The sequence below is a fragment of the Homalodisca vitripennis genome, chromosome X (assembly GCF_021130785.1).
Source record: "Homalodisca vitripennis isolate AUS2020 chromosome X, UT_GWSS_2.1, whole genome shotgun sequence".
Lineage (NCBI taxonomy): Eukaryota > Metazoa > Arthropoda > Insecta > Hemiptera > Cicadellidae > Homalodisca > Homalodisca vitripennis.
Window position 1 is genome coordinate 60,726,658 of NC_060215.1, and position 19,261 is coordinate 60,745,918.

The window sequence follows — 19,261 nt, forward strand, 5'->3', positions numbered from 1 at the left end:
TCCCAATGTTCTTTTTTCAAATCTCTTTCGTGTTGCATTATAAAAAGATCGAAAGCACTGTAATGTCCCGCCATCTCTATTTATTAAGAAAAAATTCAAATCAAGTTTTTATAAATTGGCTCTTTTTAGTGTTACATTCAGCACATTTTCCAGATATTCTCTTAACTCCATTGATATTTGCGTAATATTTTATATCATTTGTTCCAGTTTTTGCCTTACACCTCACACAATATATGAGCGTCATTTATAAAGGAGTAATTGTGTCATCATAGCCGCCTAATCCATTAAATCTGTTATCAATATTTTCAAAAGTTTTATTAACATCTTCTTTAAATTTATTAAAGTTTTCTTCTAGTTTATTTAATTTATCAAGATGTAAAGAATGATTAGCAACCATTTTTTCATTAACTTTACCAGTTTTTTCAAGGTTTTCATCAATATCATCTTTTAAACGTGTATTAAAATTTTCCAAAAAGTTTGTTATTTTTCCTAAAAGATCGGTTTTATATAGATTGAAAATTTCCTCATAGTTTGTTAATTTTGCATTAATTTCATCACAATTTTCTATAGATCTTTTATTTCTGGCTTCTAACTTTTCATAGACTTCTGTTGTAAAATCTTTAACATGTTGTTTATGATTCTCATAATTTTGGTTCAGTTCATCAAACATTTGAATATGATCATCGAATTGATCTTTTACGATAACATCAAACGGATAAATTACCTTAATAACGCTGCTAAGTCTTTTTCCTTTAAAATCTAAGGCATTTTTAACATTCGGATCATGTAAATCAACAATATCGATGTTTTCTGATAATTTTAGAGGTTTTAAAATTTGTTCTTTAACAGCAACATCATGTTTGTCAATACCAGGTCGAACACCGACAATTCTTTTTTTATTAGCCAAATTAACATAATTCTTTTCAACTTGGATCGCTTCAGTAATTTTATCAGCTTTTTCGATACGAGACATTAAATTGGTAAATAATTTTTCTACACCATCATTAAAGTTTTTTTTTATGTTTTTATTTTATCAGCAACTTCACTTGAACTTATGAAATTTGCAAGTTTGTTATCATATTCTGCTTTAAAATCTTCAATCTCGACAGCAAACATATCTGAATCTGGAAGGTTTTGTAATAAATTTTCTAACTTGTTATCAAACTCATTTCTCAAACTATCAAAATTCAAACTATTATCTACATTTTGAATACTTTCTGTTTTAATTTGTGTACCAAATACGTCAAAAATATTTTGTGAATCCATATTTATTAAGTAATAATTTGTTAACAACTTCTTTAAAATCTTTACCATCACTCAGTTCATTCAAAACAAAAACACATAAATGACCACAAATTGGGGGATCTTTATAGTCTTGAATTTGAGAATCATTATAATAAAGGTTTGATTTTTTCAAATATTGGATCAATTCTCTAGGTGGTTTGTCCTCAATTCTTTCTTCCATACGAATCAAAATAATACGCAATCTTATCATTTTTATAATAGCAAATCCAATGCGTTCCACTTCCCATAATCGAGTCTAAATTCACAATTCCACATTCAAATTTCTTAACTTTTTCAGGTAATGTATCTCTCATGAAAATTCCTCTAAAATGTTTAATGTTTTTGCAGATTTTTTCCAATTCCCCGAATGTTAATGGTTTGATTTGAAATTTTTTTAATGTTTGATTTCACGTAATTCAAAGTTTTTTCATCTAATCCAGATCCTGTAACATCTTCCAACTCTTTATCTAACCAATTTAAAATGTTTCGAACAATAGGAATCACGTCTTTTTTAACGATTGGAGCAGCTTTACGAACATAAGGAACAACATTTTTAACAACTGGAATATTTTCTCCAAAATTTAATAAATCTTTCAAAAGTCCACCATTTTTAAGTTCTTTCAACTGATTATAAGAAAATTCTATTCTAATTCCTTTATTATTTTTCTTATGTTTCTCGAGTTTATTGTATTGTCTATTCGTTAAAAATATCTTATCTTCGCCATTTTTTAGTTGATCTATTTTAAATTGAATACTAACGGGTATTTTTTTCTTAAAAGCGGATTTTATTTTTTCTTTCTGATTTTTGCTGAAATTTACGTTCACCTCCATTTATATAGTTAAAATTTCAAGTTCTCTTCGATTCCCATTCCTAGTTTTTTCAAAAACATTGCTCCAGCTGTTGGAAGCGCAACAAATCTTTCACCTAAACTAGCATCTTTTGATAAAAATCTATCCATTGCCTTATCTTGCAAAACTTTATCTGCTATATGCCTAGAATTTGTGTCTCTATGATTTGCATAAAATATATCGTGTTCCATTGCAGCCTTATCTAATTTATTAATACCAGAATCTCCTCTTTTCATTCTTTTAACAAGCTTCGTGCCTGGTCCCAGATATTGATAGCCTGGTACGTGTAATTTAAAAGGTAAATTGTTGATAAAATCATTCAAAAGTCCACTACCTTCAATCATAGATGAACTTATTGCGGGCAAAATTCGTTTTAAATATTTAATTCCATCAGGTTTTTCAATCATTTCATCAAGTTTGTTCGAAATAAAATCATTAATTGCTTTCTTTTCGTTTAAAACAATTGTTGTTTCCAGCCTTTTCTTGAGCATAAATATAATTAATAATTCCATCGAGTTTTGTCAAATCGTCGATATATCTGTATTCAATCTTATTATTACTGTATTTTCTCACACCTGATCCTTCGATTCGGTTTTCCCAAATTCCTTTAATTAAATTCATATATTTTTTACCTCTACTTGACTTAGGCTTCTTAGTGGATGGATCATTATTTTTGTAAATTGAATCAGATTTCCATAAAATTTCAGTATAATTTTGTAAATCTTCTTCAGAATATAAATCTTCTTTTGGAACACCCTTGTCTGTTATTAATCTCCATAAACCTTGAGTTCCTTCATATTTTACATTATCAATAATTATATCATTATGTTCAAAATTAACGGGTAAATTTCCAATCATAAAACTTTTCTTTTTTATATCCCAACACAAACCAAACTTATTATCTTCTGCTCTAGGAAGGAATTTTTTACCCATTTCACCAATTATTATATCCGTTGTTCCAGGACTTATTGGTTCAACTATGGTAGAGTCTTCAATGATTCGAGGTCTAAATGGTGTTGAAGATGGTAATTTTGGCAATTAAAACTCTTCTACTTCAGATTCTGGAATTGAAATATCGGCAAATTGTCGTACAACTGGAACCAAATTCATCAAATTTTGATTATCACTTAAAACGTTTTCAATTTTACCCTCAACATTTTTTATTGCAGAAGTTACAGGTTGATTAATTTTTTGAAGAAATTCTTGTTCTATTTCATAAATTCTAATCTGTTCTTTAAATTCTTTGATTAATTTTTTTTCTATTTGATCAAGTTTTTTGCTTCTTCTGAAGTTACGTTCACCATTTAATTAGAAAAATTTTGAAACGTGGAACGTGAAAACGTGAACGTGGAACGTGAGTGGAACGTGAAAACTTGAACGTGAAAACGTGAAGGTGAAACGTGAAAACGTGAACGTGAAAACGTGAACGTGGAACGTGAAAACGTGAACGTGGAACGTGAAAACGTACGAGATTAATACACGTTTATATTAGAAAATTTATTCAAGTATTTACCATTTTTAGGCTTCAAAGTTAGATTAATAGTTAAAAATCCATAGTCTTCTTTCCAAATTTTATCACATAACTCATTAAAGTGGTTAAAACTCATATCAGATCCCACATAATTGTTGTAAATCTTTCTCGAATAGTGATCGTCTTGCTTAAAAACACACAACATATTCAAATTATTTCTAATAACCTGTTTATCAACCTTTGAAAAGCATTGGGAAAGATAGATACAAGATATGTTTTTGTGACGAGACATTACGAAATATTCCTTAATAACGTCCTGATTTTCCAAAATACAATCATCAAAAACGATTAAAGAATTGGGTTTACATTCGCTTAACGGAACTATGTCCTCAGAAGCATTATAAAAATGTGATATTTCTTTGCTTAAGTTCTTCTCAATATTTTTGAATCTTTGTTGTAATTTTTTGTATGCGTCTTGTTCTAAAGATTTACTAAAAACATATAAATTTGAATAGGGGATTAATCTATTGTAGATGAAATTCAATAATAAAGTTGTTTTTCCACATCCACTTGAACCAACAATTAACAATATAATAGGTTGATCTTTCTTGTTTTCTTCAAACGTTTGTAGTTTTATCTGATCTTTGTGCTTTAAAAATTTCTCCATTTAAATAGCAAAAATGAAACTGTTCAAGTTGACTTCAGAAAGCTCTAAATTAGTTTTAAACTTAGAACATCCTATTCATTTAGAGGAAGAATCAAATTATTTTATTGGTTTAAACGGTTTTTATTCTGACAATTTTGTAATAAATATTAGTGAAAGTTCTCCTTATTGTATAGGATTTAGTGAGAAGAACATAACAAAATACTATGGTTTAAACAAAGGATATTATACCTTCGATCAAATAAAACATTCCTTTAAAAATTATCTGAAAACATTCAAACAATCAGATAAATCTTTAAACTTTGACGAAAACAAGTTTGAAATGCAAAAAAATTATCTCTCTAATAAAATTCAAATAAAATCACCAGTAAGAATAATGTTTTCAGCAATTATAGTAGATTTATTAGGGTTTGTTCAAGAAAACATTGAGCCAAATCAGGTATATTTAGGATATAAAACGCCAAAACTTAGACCGTTTGATGTAATTGAAGTACATTGTAATCTCGTTGAACCTAGTTATGAAAATCATTCTGAGCATCTTCACAAAGAATCTGAAATTTTATACACTTTTTTCCCAAATGTTGCTTATGGATAAGAAATCAGTGAAAAACCGAATGAAATCGATTATATTCCAATTAGAAAAAATATTAAAAGAATTCAAAAATCGTTCTAACTATACAAGACTCTGAGGGAAATGTATTAAATAATGAGAGTAAAACAACAATATATTTAAGATTGAAAAAGGAATAAAAATGAGTTGATAATGATATTTCGACTTAAATCTTTTGGGTCACTCGAGTGCCCCCAAAACTTTATTAGAAAAGATACTGTTTTTATCAATGAATCTGGCCTTTATTCTCGAAATAAAAATTACTAGTTAAATTTCTTTTCTATCTAAATGGAGTCAGTTGTAGACCTACTCAATAATCAACTTACATTCAATAATAAAGACATTGTAACGATTGTAGACGAAAACAATGTAATCTGGTTTAAGGCTAAAGATGTTTGTGAAATATTAGGTTATGAAAAAACAAAAAACGCAATTAAATTAAATGTTGATGATGAGGACAAAATTCAATATTTTTACTTAAAAAACAATGGGCTATTCGAATTGCCCCTTAACAATCTTCATCTTGACACTGTTTTTATCAATGAATCTGGACTTTATTCTTTAATTTTGAGATCACATAAAAAAGAGGCAAAAATCTTCAAAAATTGGGTTACAAAAGAAGTTTTGCCAAGTATTCGTAAATTTGGGAGTACAAACTTGAAAACAAGATTAAATATTTAGAGGACGAAGTTAAACACTTGTAAATTAAAGATGAAATAAAAACGGAAATAATCGCAAAACAAAGTGTAAAAATTGACTTAATGAAACCAGACATAACCAAACCTGGTTTGTAAAGATTTTGATAAGAAAAAAAACGATGTTTTTGTGTTAATTAAGAAGAATCACATGTGGGAATATCCTTATTACGTTATCAGAGCTCAAAATAGAGGAATGCCGAAAAGATTGAAAGAAGTTGAAATTGATTACCCAGAAATGGAAATTTTATTACGACATGGAGATCCAAATAGTATAAATCTCTACAACCAAATGAAAGAATCTTTGAATATTTTATACAACGGAAATCATTTTCCTACAAATATGGCAGAATCTCGACTGATTTATAGAATATCTAAATTACACGATGAAAATGTTTCTAAATTTTACTAAAAACTCTTGACTTATGATATTTTGTTTGTAAACGTTTAGCATAACTAGGTAACCATTGAAGAACTCTTCCACATTCGCAATGAAGTTTCTTTTCTTCGACTTTCTCGGAAAATTCTTCTAGCACAATCCTTACAAAAAGCTTGTTTTTTATCTTTACTATAATGCCAGTTGTGAAATTCTGAAATATTCTTAATTTCTTTACAAATACAACATTCTTTCTCTTCTAAAGTTATTTTCTCTATTTTTTCGTATAATTCTCTCTCATATTTACTACGACAATCCTTACACATAGACCCTAATCCTTCTTTTTTATTCTTATTTTTATAAAGAGCTTCAAAATCTTTAAATTCTTGACACTTTGTACATTTCTTTTGAGACTCCATTTATATAGAAAAAATTATAGCTTTGACTTTCTCAATTCATATTCATAAAACTTTCCGGTTATTTCTTCATTATTTAAATCTTTTATACTATAAGTTACAGAATCTGTGTTATTAATTTGATACATTACGAATACTTCTCTTGATCAATATTGTTCTTATATTTGTTCGAAAATGTTTGTTTTTTATTAACAATTCTTACATGATCATTGACTTTAAATTTAGTTTTCGTGTGAATTTCTGGTGGAATATACTTGAAAACCGTCTCTAGTAACTCTTTTTCTGCATCCTTATCTACATCTTTCGGTTTCATTTTGATTGTGCTGTGAACTGTATCGTTATATTTGTTTACGATTTTTTTTAGAATACTAATCCATTTAAAATTCTTATTAATCTCAAAAATAACTTTCATTCTCTCATTTTGAGTTCTGTTATATCTCTCTACAATACTTGATTTCTCTTCGTTTTCAGTATGATAAATCTTAATGTTGTATATCCTCAAAACATCATTAAATTCTTTATTTTTAAACTCTAAACCCTTATCTGTATGAAGTAAATTTGGAGGTTTATGATTGATCCTTATGGCATCTTTTTACTATATCTTCGAAAGCTTTTAAAACATCCTTACCGTTTTTTCTTTTAATCGCTCTTGACCAAGCATATTTTAAGAAAGTATCAATAACATTTAACATATAATTAAATCCATCATTTTGATCTGAATAGTTTGACATTATTACTAAATCTGCTGCCCATAAATCGTCAATTCCTAAAGTTATAATTTTTCTCTTTTTAAACTTTTTTCGTACTGGTGCATGAATGTCTCTAGCTTCAATCTCTATTTCTTCTTTATTCTTCAATTCTTTCTTTACTTGTTTTTCATAAGGATTCTTTATAAATTTACTCTTATTTGTCTTACATTTTGAACATTTTGCTGCAATTCTATACAATCCGTTTTGAGTTTGAACAATTTTAGAATCTATATTTTTCGTTTTTTTCTTACATTTGTGACAATGTATTAAATCATCTTCCATTTATATATCAAAGTTTCCAAGTTTATTTAATTCGTCTAATATATCAGATTTCGCTTCATTTTTATAGCCATACGGTACTGTATCGATCTTATTTTCTAGGACAATTCTCTTATCATCTTTAGCGTTCAGTGCCAGCTTGTTTATGGTAAATGTGTACAACTCATGTTTGTAGCTTTTGATTACTGTCATCTCTCTAAATTCTTCTTTATCTTCGAACAAACATCTCTTCATGTTTTCGATATTTATTGTTTTATTTACAACACTTCTCTTAATTCCTTTGCATCTTACTGGATTTTTGTCAAGATATTTGTACGAGTACATCTTCGATCTCAATCCACAAAATTCTTCTAAGATTTCGCCATTTAGCTCGTCTTTGAATTTTCCAATAACTTTCTTGTTTTTAGTAGCGAAACAGTCGTGATCTTTTGGAAAATCGCTTGTATCGAAATCATTTCAAATTTTCTTTAATAATTTTGTAAGGATCTCGTTTCAATTCTAGGAAATAACTATCTGTATCCATGTAACACAGATTCAAATCTGGATCATATTTCTTTAATTTGTCGTAATAAAACTCGTATATTAACAATTTTGAAAGGTCAAGAACTGAAAATCCTATGTAGATCGGCTTGTTAAATTTTACTTTCTGTTTGTACATATGACTTGCTATACAGTTGTCGTCAAAGATATTGAAACATTTGAATTTCGTTTTCTTAGCTTGTTTCATTGAAAACTCTTCATTTCCAAGTTTAATATCGCATCTATTTCGCACATTTTCCATACTTTTTCCAAAAATTGAGTTGTTCATTAACTTGTAGAAATCTTTCTCAAAGTCACTTGTAGCTTTGGTTCTCATGTTTGTGTTAAAATCTATGTATTCTTTCATGAAAGGCTTCTGATCAAATGCAATAACTCTATTCACATGTTTTAACACCATTCCTTGTTCTAGATAGAATTTCAAATTTCTTGAATGAACAACATATTCAGTTTTGTTTAATAGAGTGGTGCATTACTTATTTTTATAATGTTCAGGAGCAAGAGGCAAAACCTTGTGATGTTCATGTAAATTTGTTGGATATTCTAGATCAACTTCGAGAATATAGCCATAATCTTCGTCGCCAGTGAGTTCCAAAATTGTTTCTTGCCACTCTTCTTTTGTATATGTTTTAGGATTCATCCACTTGATATCACTAAACGGAAGTTTTTGCATAAGACCGTAACCATAAAGATTATTGGCATCGACGTACAAAAGATAGTTTTCGGGCTTTGTCTTATCGAAATCTTTCAAATATTTGTTATTTGCTTTAACATATCGTTTAATACATTGAGAAATGCCTCCACGAATGCCTTTTTCAATCATCAAATACATATTATAATCAATAATCAATTGTAATTCTATCTCCGTTAATTTTAACATAGCATCCCATGCGAGGCTTGGAGCTGTTAGATAATGTGCTGGATCAAGTTTGTAACAATTTAGACAAATGTTTCTGAAATTTTCAAATATATCAGCAAGCAATAAAACATCTTGGATGTTGTACAAATCAGAGTAATTTCCTAGATTTTTCACTTTTAATTTGTTCCATACATTTAAATAGTGTTGAAAATCTTTCTCAGATATGCTCTCATCTGTCAAGAGTGTATAGAAATCTTTAATTTTCAGCTCTTCTGTGTAATTAAGTTTTTCAATACTATCGATAAATTCATAGGGAAATATTCCTTTTCCAGACAATATTTTTAAAATCTCGTCTTCGTCATTTGGCAGTCTTGTTAAAATTTCATTCAATATTCTTCCATCTTGTATAAAATGATTTGTATGTTTGAAGTCTTCTTTCTTGAGGTTTTAAGCTAACTTTTCAATAGACGATGCCATGAATCTAAATGTGTCTACGAAAGAAAACTTAACAAACTTTCTAGGCTTATCATTGTCAAACTCATAGCCATAACCAGAATTTACTGAATAATTTATATATTTTTCATCTGTGTTTGCGATCAAATCAACATTTCCATATTGTTTCGCCATCTCTTTTATGTACAAATGAGTATGGTAATTTGACATATTATGACAGAAAACTGGAATATTTTGTGGAAATTTCAAATTCAGATTGCAACATGAATGAGCTGCGCCTCGAAATTTACCTGTTAAATGACAATGATCTCTTACTTTTAATCTTTTTTCACCATCAAAACCTTCTGTTTCACAGATATGACAAACGTTTGAATTTTGATATGAAATTTCTTCATTTTCAGTTAATTTCATAGGCTTCATGTTCCTTGAATTATATTTTTTAGCTATGTATTTCGATAACTTATTAAGCTCTTGAAACAATTTTGCAGGAACATTAGGCAAATCGTATTCATTTTTTGCTCGATAACATATAGGTTTATACATGCGATTGGTTACATTCGATACTAAATATAGAGTAAAACCATAAGGAATATGCTTCTGAATCTTGGTTGTAATCGATCTTTGTGGATTGTTCTTGCATGTCGGAATCTTTTCTAATATGCTCTCAAAGTCCATATAAATAACGTAAGGATGATTAAACTTCTTTTGAAAATTAGTAAATTTTGTGGTTTGACCTGGAAACGGCATAATTGGTTTAAAAACTTCATGTTGCTTGCAAATTTCTAAATGATCTGTTAAATCTCCAGATTTGTAGAAATGGCTTAAACATCTCCTACATAAAAATTTCCTTTCTTTGTGTTTAGATAACTGAGAGAATACCAATCTATTTAAATCTCTTATCAAGACATAATGAGATTTGTCTTCTTGTTAAACATACAATAAATCGATTTCTAACTCGGCATTATAAACTTCGGAAATTTGCAACGGTACAATGTTGAGTTTTTCGTCATAAGTATAGATATTTATAGACATTTTTGGATAAATTGTAACTTCGTTTTTCAAATAACTGTATATCTTTTAAAGACATTGGATACTCAAAGCCCGAAAATATCTCGTAATTTACAAATTTTTCATATTGTTTTGATCTTTCGCAGTCTCTTTCGGGTTTTTCAATAGCGCATCGGATAGAATAAATAAAGCAATAGTCATCTTTATTTTTGATATTTATACAAGCTTTTTTATCTTTGATTTTCTTTGGTAAATCGATATATGATCCTGCGTTCATAATTTCGTGTTTATTAATGCTCAAAACTAGTTGTTTGCAGCTTTTAAATGTCCATCTAGAACCCTTATTTGGATGATTTGTTTGTTCACGATTTGTTAATTTATTAAATTGTTTGGTGATAAAATAGTTTACATCGAAGATTTCGTCTGCTTTTATAGTAAAATAAATTGGACATGTTTGTGGTTCACCGTTCACTAAAGTTCGTTCATATTCACATTCCAAAGAGAGATAACCCTTCATATTTTTAACATTTTCTTGAAATTGCTCTATTAAACTTTTAATTTCTGGTCGCATAATGGAAAGATATTTGTAAATTGACATGGAATTATCGTTTAAATTTGTTAAAATGTATTATTTGAAAAGGCCGTGTATAGAGGATAAAACTTCTACATCAATGATATTTTCGGTTTTTTCGTTAAGAGTTTTGTCTATTTGTTTGATCATTTCAGACTTAGTTTTTTCGTTAGTGTTGATAGATAATTTTTTGGCGATTGATTGAATTTTTTCGTCATTAAATAGATTGAGATCTTTTTTATTTTCCTTAAAGCTTTTCTTTAATTCACGCAATTTTTCTATGTTATACATCTTTTCGTGACCATCGATTTGATTCTCTTTAGCCCATTGTCTTAAAAAATTCAGTTCTTTCTCGTAAATTTCTTTGTTTTTTAGATGATTTTTCGACTTATAATGTCGGGTATAATGATGTTCGAAAATGTCTTTTTTGCAGTATGGACATGATACCTTTTTACGCTCCGTTTGGATAGGGAAAATTTGAATGTGCCAAGTTTTACTATTTAGTTAAATATCTTTTTATTTAAGAAAAATTATCAACTTTTATGCTTAAAGTTGGCTATAATTTGAGATAATTCGGTAGATTTTCAGGATTTTTCAAAAAAACTCTAGTGTGTAGGGACCTTAAAAAAACCTTGATTTTGACTCTAAAAACTGTGATTTTGTGGAATCAAAATCATAGTTTTAGGATCAAAACATGGTTTTTGTGTGTTTTGGTGGTATAATGTCGATTTCCCCCAATTTTTTGTAGAAGTACTCTTGTATTTTTCCCTTACTAAATGGAGTTGTTAAAGGAGCTGAACGATATTGGAGAACTAAGATTCAAAGAATATAAGAAATTAATTGATTTAGAAGAAAAAGGGAAATATAAAATTTTGAATTTGGAGAAAATGAAAGATAAATTTGGGATGACAATAATTGCCGAGTTGGAAGATTGTAAAGTACACTTACCGAACAGATTTTTGACTGTTTTGGATGAAAAAAAGATTAAAGAATTGAATAAACATGATAAATTACACTTGGTTGTTACTGGAAAGAAGACTATTAAAGATAAAGACTGTGTTACTATCAATTTTGTAGAATATAAGATTTTTCGTTTATTCGTAGCAGACATTTCAAATAGATTGATTTGACTAGACAGCTCAAGAAAGTAGAAGCAAACAACTATAGATTCGGTAATTTTTCATTCGTGAGTTACTGTTTGATTTTACAGATTCGTTTATTGTCCTTTAAACAGTATTTTCCATTACTGTTTGATTTTACAGATTCGTTTATTGTCCTTTAAACAGTATTTTCCATTGATTTTCTGTCTGTCCCAAAAGTGCGTTAGAAACCCCAGATTCCTATCTACTTATATACAATACTTATAAGAGTCTTTTCGGCACAAAGGCTATGGATAATTATTTAAAAATACCCTACCTAGGTAGAATAACAAAGGTCTGGTAATAAAACGAATTCTAAATCCACAGTTGAAAGAAAATTATTCCATAATGTGATTGATGTATATCGATGTGTATGTACCTGCATTGGTAGATTGGTATGAATTAATCTATATCGAAGAGCTAGTCTAGTTAACATGACGTGTTCATTTACAATGTAAATGTGTTCATGTTAATGTAATCCTACTGCATTTTTAAAGAAATATATAAGTAATAAAAACGTCATAAAGTTATGTACCTGAGAGAACCAATACAAATTACAATCATCACACTTTGAACCTCATTGTTAGCAGCCGTTTTCATCAATAAGGAGTGGACCAAGTGGATCAGGATGGTAAATTTAGTTTGTTTTAAATTTTGTAAAAGTAATTAACAAAAATTAGTGATGTAGTATAGAATTACATCCACTAATACTACATGACATGCAAATTGGAGATGTGTATATTGCAATATAAATAAATATATGTGCATGTGAAACGTATTACTTAGTGCAAAGATATCTATAGTGTTTAAAGGACACTAAATTAACCTATATGTTAATTATGAAAGTACTAGAGATTGATTTATAAAAAGATGCTATCTTATTTATAAAACTGGAACATTTAATTTAATAGGATCCCTAAGTACTGGGTATCTTTCCCCAATTTTTCAGGAGTACTAGAATGACATCTTGCATAACAAATGTGTCCTAAAAAGCCGTTGGACACATCAAAAGAACTTCTAAAGCTACATGATAAATGCAAAGATAAATACGCTTAGATTAGAAGCAAGCCAAATTTGTGATTTAATTTTATAGAATATATATTTTTATATTATCGAATTTATTAGAACTATACACTTAAAAAACTTTTAATAAATTTGCATTACGTATACAAAATTTAAATAGATTCAATGAATAAAAACATAAAATATAGTGGTAATATTTGAGAATAGGCATATTAAAATAAAGATTTTGTTTATGTAAAAAGGTTTTATATATACCTTGACACGTTTTCAAAATACAGTGCGATTTGTGTATATCTGAAGATAGGAATTATGGTTGGTGACGCGGTTTGCGAATAGTTAAGTACTGTAAGTAGTTCTTAGAGCTTGCTTACACAGAAGCACAGAAGCTAGTTGATTATATATGCAAACGTCACCAGCCATAATTCCTCTTCATAGTTACACAAGAATTAAATAATATTTACTACGCCTTTTTTTAATTATCACTATCATATTTAGTATTTGTATTTATTAATTTTATGTACTGTAATAAATGTGTTATTTTTTATTTCAGTTAACCTACGATATAACTCTAAGAAGAGAAAATATGAGAGATTACAGCATTAATCCAAAGCTGTGGTGTTGTAGTTCAAGATATGAGAGCTAATTTACTGTATAAGAACACAATATACAATTTCCAAATATCGTCAGGAATTTCCTCTAAGTAAAAAAGTAAAGAATGTCTTATTTTACCAGGCGAAGTAAGAGCTTGTAATTTCATTAGCTTTAATGTGACGTTTATATTTTATATACGTTTTCATTGGTAATATTGTTCAGGTTATGCACTTAAACATGTATGGTAACATTTAATTATTATTTGCGAATAGTCATATATCAGCGTTAGCTGTTGATATAAAGAGTTTAAAATTTACCTAAATGTCACTACATAGGTTGTCATAAAATTACAGTAACAAATTATCTACTACCTAAATGTTTTAGGTTTCAGTAAACTAAATTCTATTAATAATACCAGTTATTTTGCACTTAATTTGATTTTAATATTATAGTAGATCGTTTGGTATGTATTAAACAAGTTAAGTTGCAAACCCATAGCTGAAAAATATTTAGGCTTTAAATACTGGTTTTATATTTTATATTCGTTGGTAAGAAGGTGGACATTATTTAATATTTTATTTATTATTTTTAAAAGTTCCTATTCATCTGTATAGCTCACAAATTCTCCAATATGTTTATTAACTCTGGAAGCGCAAAGCTCTACAAAAAAGTTACTAAAACAACCCTGTACCTTTAAACTTGCGACACTTGATAAAAAGTAGGTATTAACTTAAAAAACGCAGAGAATAAGTATATAATACGTAAACGCTCTGTTTTTCGCACTAAGGGTGGTCACGATACCTCTTTAGCACTAGACACTCCGCTCGTCAAGATCACTGCTTCAATGGAAACACTCAACTTTTCCAAGCTCTCCATGATCCTGGAAGTATATCAGACTTCATCAGCGAGCGCCGCACAGCTGTTAAGCACATGACGTGTGCACTCTCACTTGACTGTTGTCGGTCTCTCTCAAACTTGTCAATACAAAGAGCTTATTGAAATTTCAAGTAGCATATATTTCAGGTCGCATATTGGCCTCAACTAACCCATTCATGTATCGGAAAAACTCTCTTGATATACTATATACTCAACTCTCCCCGGAAGTGTTCCGGCGGGTCAAGCCCTACATCCTAGCTGGTCCCACATTCAATGTGCCTGGCCCCCTTGACATACCCTTAGGAGGTGCTCTTTAACCTTAGTTGCTCATTCATAAGTATTATTCTCTCGACCTTAATATACCACATGATCTCTGAACCCATCTTGGTTACGTGATATTGGGTAGCATCCTAGTCTGCGCCCTATGAAGCCTGACTCTTAAGTCTAAATCTGTCTACCCAATGAGGTTGATCTCCAATCTTCTCTCTAGCGTTTCTGGACTCTTCAGTAAAAGATTTGCCACAAAATCAATTATAGATTACCTCTTCATTCACTCACTCTAGAGATTCACAACAACACGATATCGTCCGCCCCCCCTTTAATCCCGAAGATCTCTCTCTTAGAAACCGTTGCACTGCGTAGTGTCCTCCCCTTGAAGGCAAACTTCAAAACCCTCTAACTTCATGCCTGAGTACACTGTGCTATATGACGTTGTTGAATGCTTGACTGGTCGTCCCCTCAATATGCACTCCCACTGCCGCGTGTTAACTATTGACTTATACTAGCACCCCTAACCTCCACACTGTTTTTGCTCGTTGAAAGATCTGTTCAAGCCTCTCTCTTTATGATGTTCAAATGAGAAGACCTAAAGTTTAAAATGACAACAGTGACATTCTTATACATATCGGCCTCTACAATGTGTTCTTCTCATGTTTATCATCAAAACTTGAGGCAATTAGCACAAGATGAAGATGCACGGTTCCTTTCTTGCAGCCGAAGTCCTCACCCATTAAAGTTATGTGGATGACATCATCACTGGAGCAAACAGTGCGAAAAAGCAATAGAACTTTAAGGCCAACTCACCCAGCTATTGAAGCTAGAAGGTTTCGAACTTAAACATCGGGTGATAACTCCCCTAAACGTGTGCAGAGGCTTTTTGAAGTGAGACTCCCATATTTTACAGTAGTCAGATTACACCAAAATTTTTATATTAGACCTAAATTGGTCCTCTGAAAGTGACTCGTTCGTTTACGTCATAGACTCCTTTCTTGAAACCCCTACTAAGTGTAAAGTACTTAGCCTTCTTGCTAAGATATATAATACCTATGAATTTTTATCTCCCTGCATAATGACCTCTACATTTTTCAGTTACTCTATACCTCTGGTTGTAGTTAGGATGAACGCCTGCTTACTGAATTTGCATATAAATAGAGTTTTTGTAAATCAGAACTTAAATGTGTGACTGAAATCTCTATTCTCCGTCCTCTACAGTTAAATGACTAAAAACTGTTAACTACGTAGGTTCTTTAATATGTCCAAAAGTGACTAGAGTTAACATCATCGGAGTGGCTTCTCTTCAAATTTACTCCCAATAATCTATCATCTTCTGACGAACTCAGGCAGATTCCTCTTGTTGTCCTGCACTCTATTCCTTCCTCTGAATAGGACCTCTTAACCAAGTTTGCTTCTTAGACCAAGCTACAGCGCGTTACGGCGTGTGTGGTGCGCGTTGTGTGTATCTCTCGTGACAAAGAGCGGCTCTTTTGCTCGTTGTCCCGAAAAAAGCTCTTTTGCTCTCTCAGAAAGTGTAGATCTTTTCACAACGCAGTGTCGTGAGGTAACGCATTTTCAATGTTTACCTTGCTTAAAACAAAAACCAAGAAATCAGTCCACTCTCATGGGTGATCTGTCAAGTCTGTGTGACACCTAACAGAGCCTTCTTGCCTACTTTTATAGACAGTGGTAGTCCTTTCTCTATTAAGTTGCAGAATTTCAGTTGACAATAAAGCCTCAATATGTACCTTTGTATTGGTCTCTACAACTTTACATATTGAAGCTCTGACAGGCCACTCTTCTAATAGCTGCATTCATCCATTTTGCTTCTTTCGTGGCCTCTGCACTGACTTGTATAGTGAATGTCGGTCGCACCAACTTCGTGGGAGCTGGAAATGATGTTCACAACACGCTTATCTGAAGTTAAGAACTTTGCAGGTAGAAACAGTATTAAGTTCCATTTCAATCAGCTTAACTTATCTCCAAAAGGCCTAGCCATTGACTTTTTGTCGAAGATTTCCACCAGCGATTATGGAACGTTGGCGCAGGGATTACCTGCACACTCTTCAGCAGCGCATGAAGTTAGTGCTCTTCACCCTGAAGGAAGCTGACGTTGTACTGGTACAGCAGGACACCCTTCCTCTTCCTAGGCCACTAGCCCCAGTCACCGAGGTGATCCATGGTAGTGACTGTGTAGTGCATGTGGCGAATCCAGACCAGCCGTCAAGATGTTTCAACATCCCCCCAACAAAGTTCTACTCTGAGAACCTCCTTCTCTATGTATTTTTAGTAGCTACTAAATGTGTTTGGTTTTTTTAAATCACCTAAGTAATTTGAAGGGAGCTGGTGTATAATATTTACAACTCTTTTTATTTGTATTATAAAATAAATTTAATTCTTTTGATTAAATTGTTATACATTTCTATTTTTATCTACTATACTCACTGGTTATATAGACTTTAAAATGGGCGATAATCAGACGGCTCTCATTATTGGTCACGCATTTGACTTACACCTGTAGATTGTAGTGACATTAAGTGATTAGAACTACTACGTCGCTTCCCTTCCGCCGGAAGCTGGCATTCTCAAATGCGAATTAAGGCATGGTTGATCTCGATTTAGTTGCTCGTTTTGGGTTCTAGCACATGTCCATTAAACTTTTATCTGTTTAAAACTATCTAAATGTATTACCAAACAAGTTGCGGGTATTTACAGAACCCGCTTGACCCGCAATGAATATAATTAATTAATTTAGTCTTTCGCGCCTATTGACAGTGATGTAGATTGCTCAATTGTGAAAGGATATTCTCACCCTTTCATGCCGGAGGCCTCTGAGTGTGAAATGTGTTGTACCCTACTCTCATGTTTAAATGTGCATATAGACGGTGTGTCGACCCTATAACAGTCTTTTGGGCTGACTTGGGACGATCAAATTGACAGCATTTGTTCAAAGGTTTCCTCAGGCATTTATGTCTTACGGAACCTTGCAAAATTCTGCTCTTTGGATATACTAAGAACGGCCTACTTTGGCTTGGTATATCCACATCTGACATACGGTTTGAGACTGTGGGGCAGCTGTTCTAAATACAAATTCGAACGTGTATTTAGAAGTCAAAAGAAAGCTGTCCGAATCATTTCAAAATTGAACTTCAGAGATTCATGCAAAAACACCTTCAGGGAGCTTCGATTGCTGACTTTGCCCTGTCTCTATATCCTGGAGGTTGTCCTGTACTGCCGTTCTAAGTGTAACTTGGTTCAAGGCAGGGACGTTCACCAGTATGGGACTAGAGGCAGGGACAACTTCCGCGTTCAACAACACAGAACTGCAGCATTCGAACATTTACCGTCTGAGGTTGGTGTCAAGCTAATCAATAAGCTCCCTGAAGAGATCAAACAATTGAATGACCAAAAAAAATTTTAAACTCGACTAAGACACCTTTTGGTGTCGAGGGTGTTTTACTCAGTTGACGAGTTTATGGAGAGCCGCTGGGACGAAATTCAAAACTAACACGATCAATCCTCTGGTTCTGGTGTGGCAGTGGCAGGATTGTCTGGTGAGAATGAAGATGAGAGTGAATGAGAGAAACATGTGACTGTGTGCGTGAGTGAATGAAGTGTAGGCCTACCTTTTTATTATTTAAATATTCTGTGACGTTTGTATGCAATTTTATTATTGTTACCGCAATAAAGTTATATTATTATTATTATTATTATTTTGGGAGGATGAAACATATCAGCCATACCATGGTGTGTGTACAGTAGGTAATGATGACTTGGGTGAGTGCTATCATTCCTTTATTCAACTATTTTCTCTCTATGAACTCTTTCCCTTCCTAGTTACATTAGGTTTTAACTTTCTAAAAGATCCAATGAGTATTAAAGTCATATCTTACATGTCATTTTTGGGTCCGATAAAAACTTGAAAAAGTAGTTACGGAAATTAAAATTTACATATATAGACTATTCCAAATAAGTAAAAATGAATGGTTGGAAGAAAGTCGAAGCTCCTTGTATAAACTAATCACAACCAACTCTGACAATTCCAGACCGTCCAGGAAGGAAAGTTCTTGTGCACAGCATCGATTGCTGCATCTTCTTAATCCTAATTTCTCTTCCATTCAATGGCTGTACATTCAAGATAATTTAACAATCTGTAAAGCACTAGACAGCGATATTTATATGATGATCATAAAACAAAACCTAATTGGTGTCTTCCCGGCTTACGAATCAATACTGCTGACACAATAATCGTTCCGAAACATATAAGAAATTCTAATACAAAAATATTACACGATGTGCTTTGTTTTGATACTTGCTGTGGTTGTGGGATGTATGATTGCAACAACCCCCCCCCCCTACAGCAGAATCAATAAGTGTTTGTAGTGTTGAATGGTTTGCAGTTCCGGCGATTGGTAGTGAGATGCTACATACATCCAGATGAGTCAGGAGCTGGGAAATACTGATTATAAACTTGTATTTTCATATTATTGTCGGTTAGTTAATTTAAAATTAAATGGAAAACTGTATTATTTTAAAAC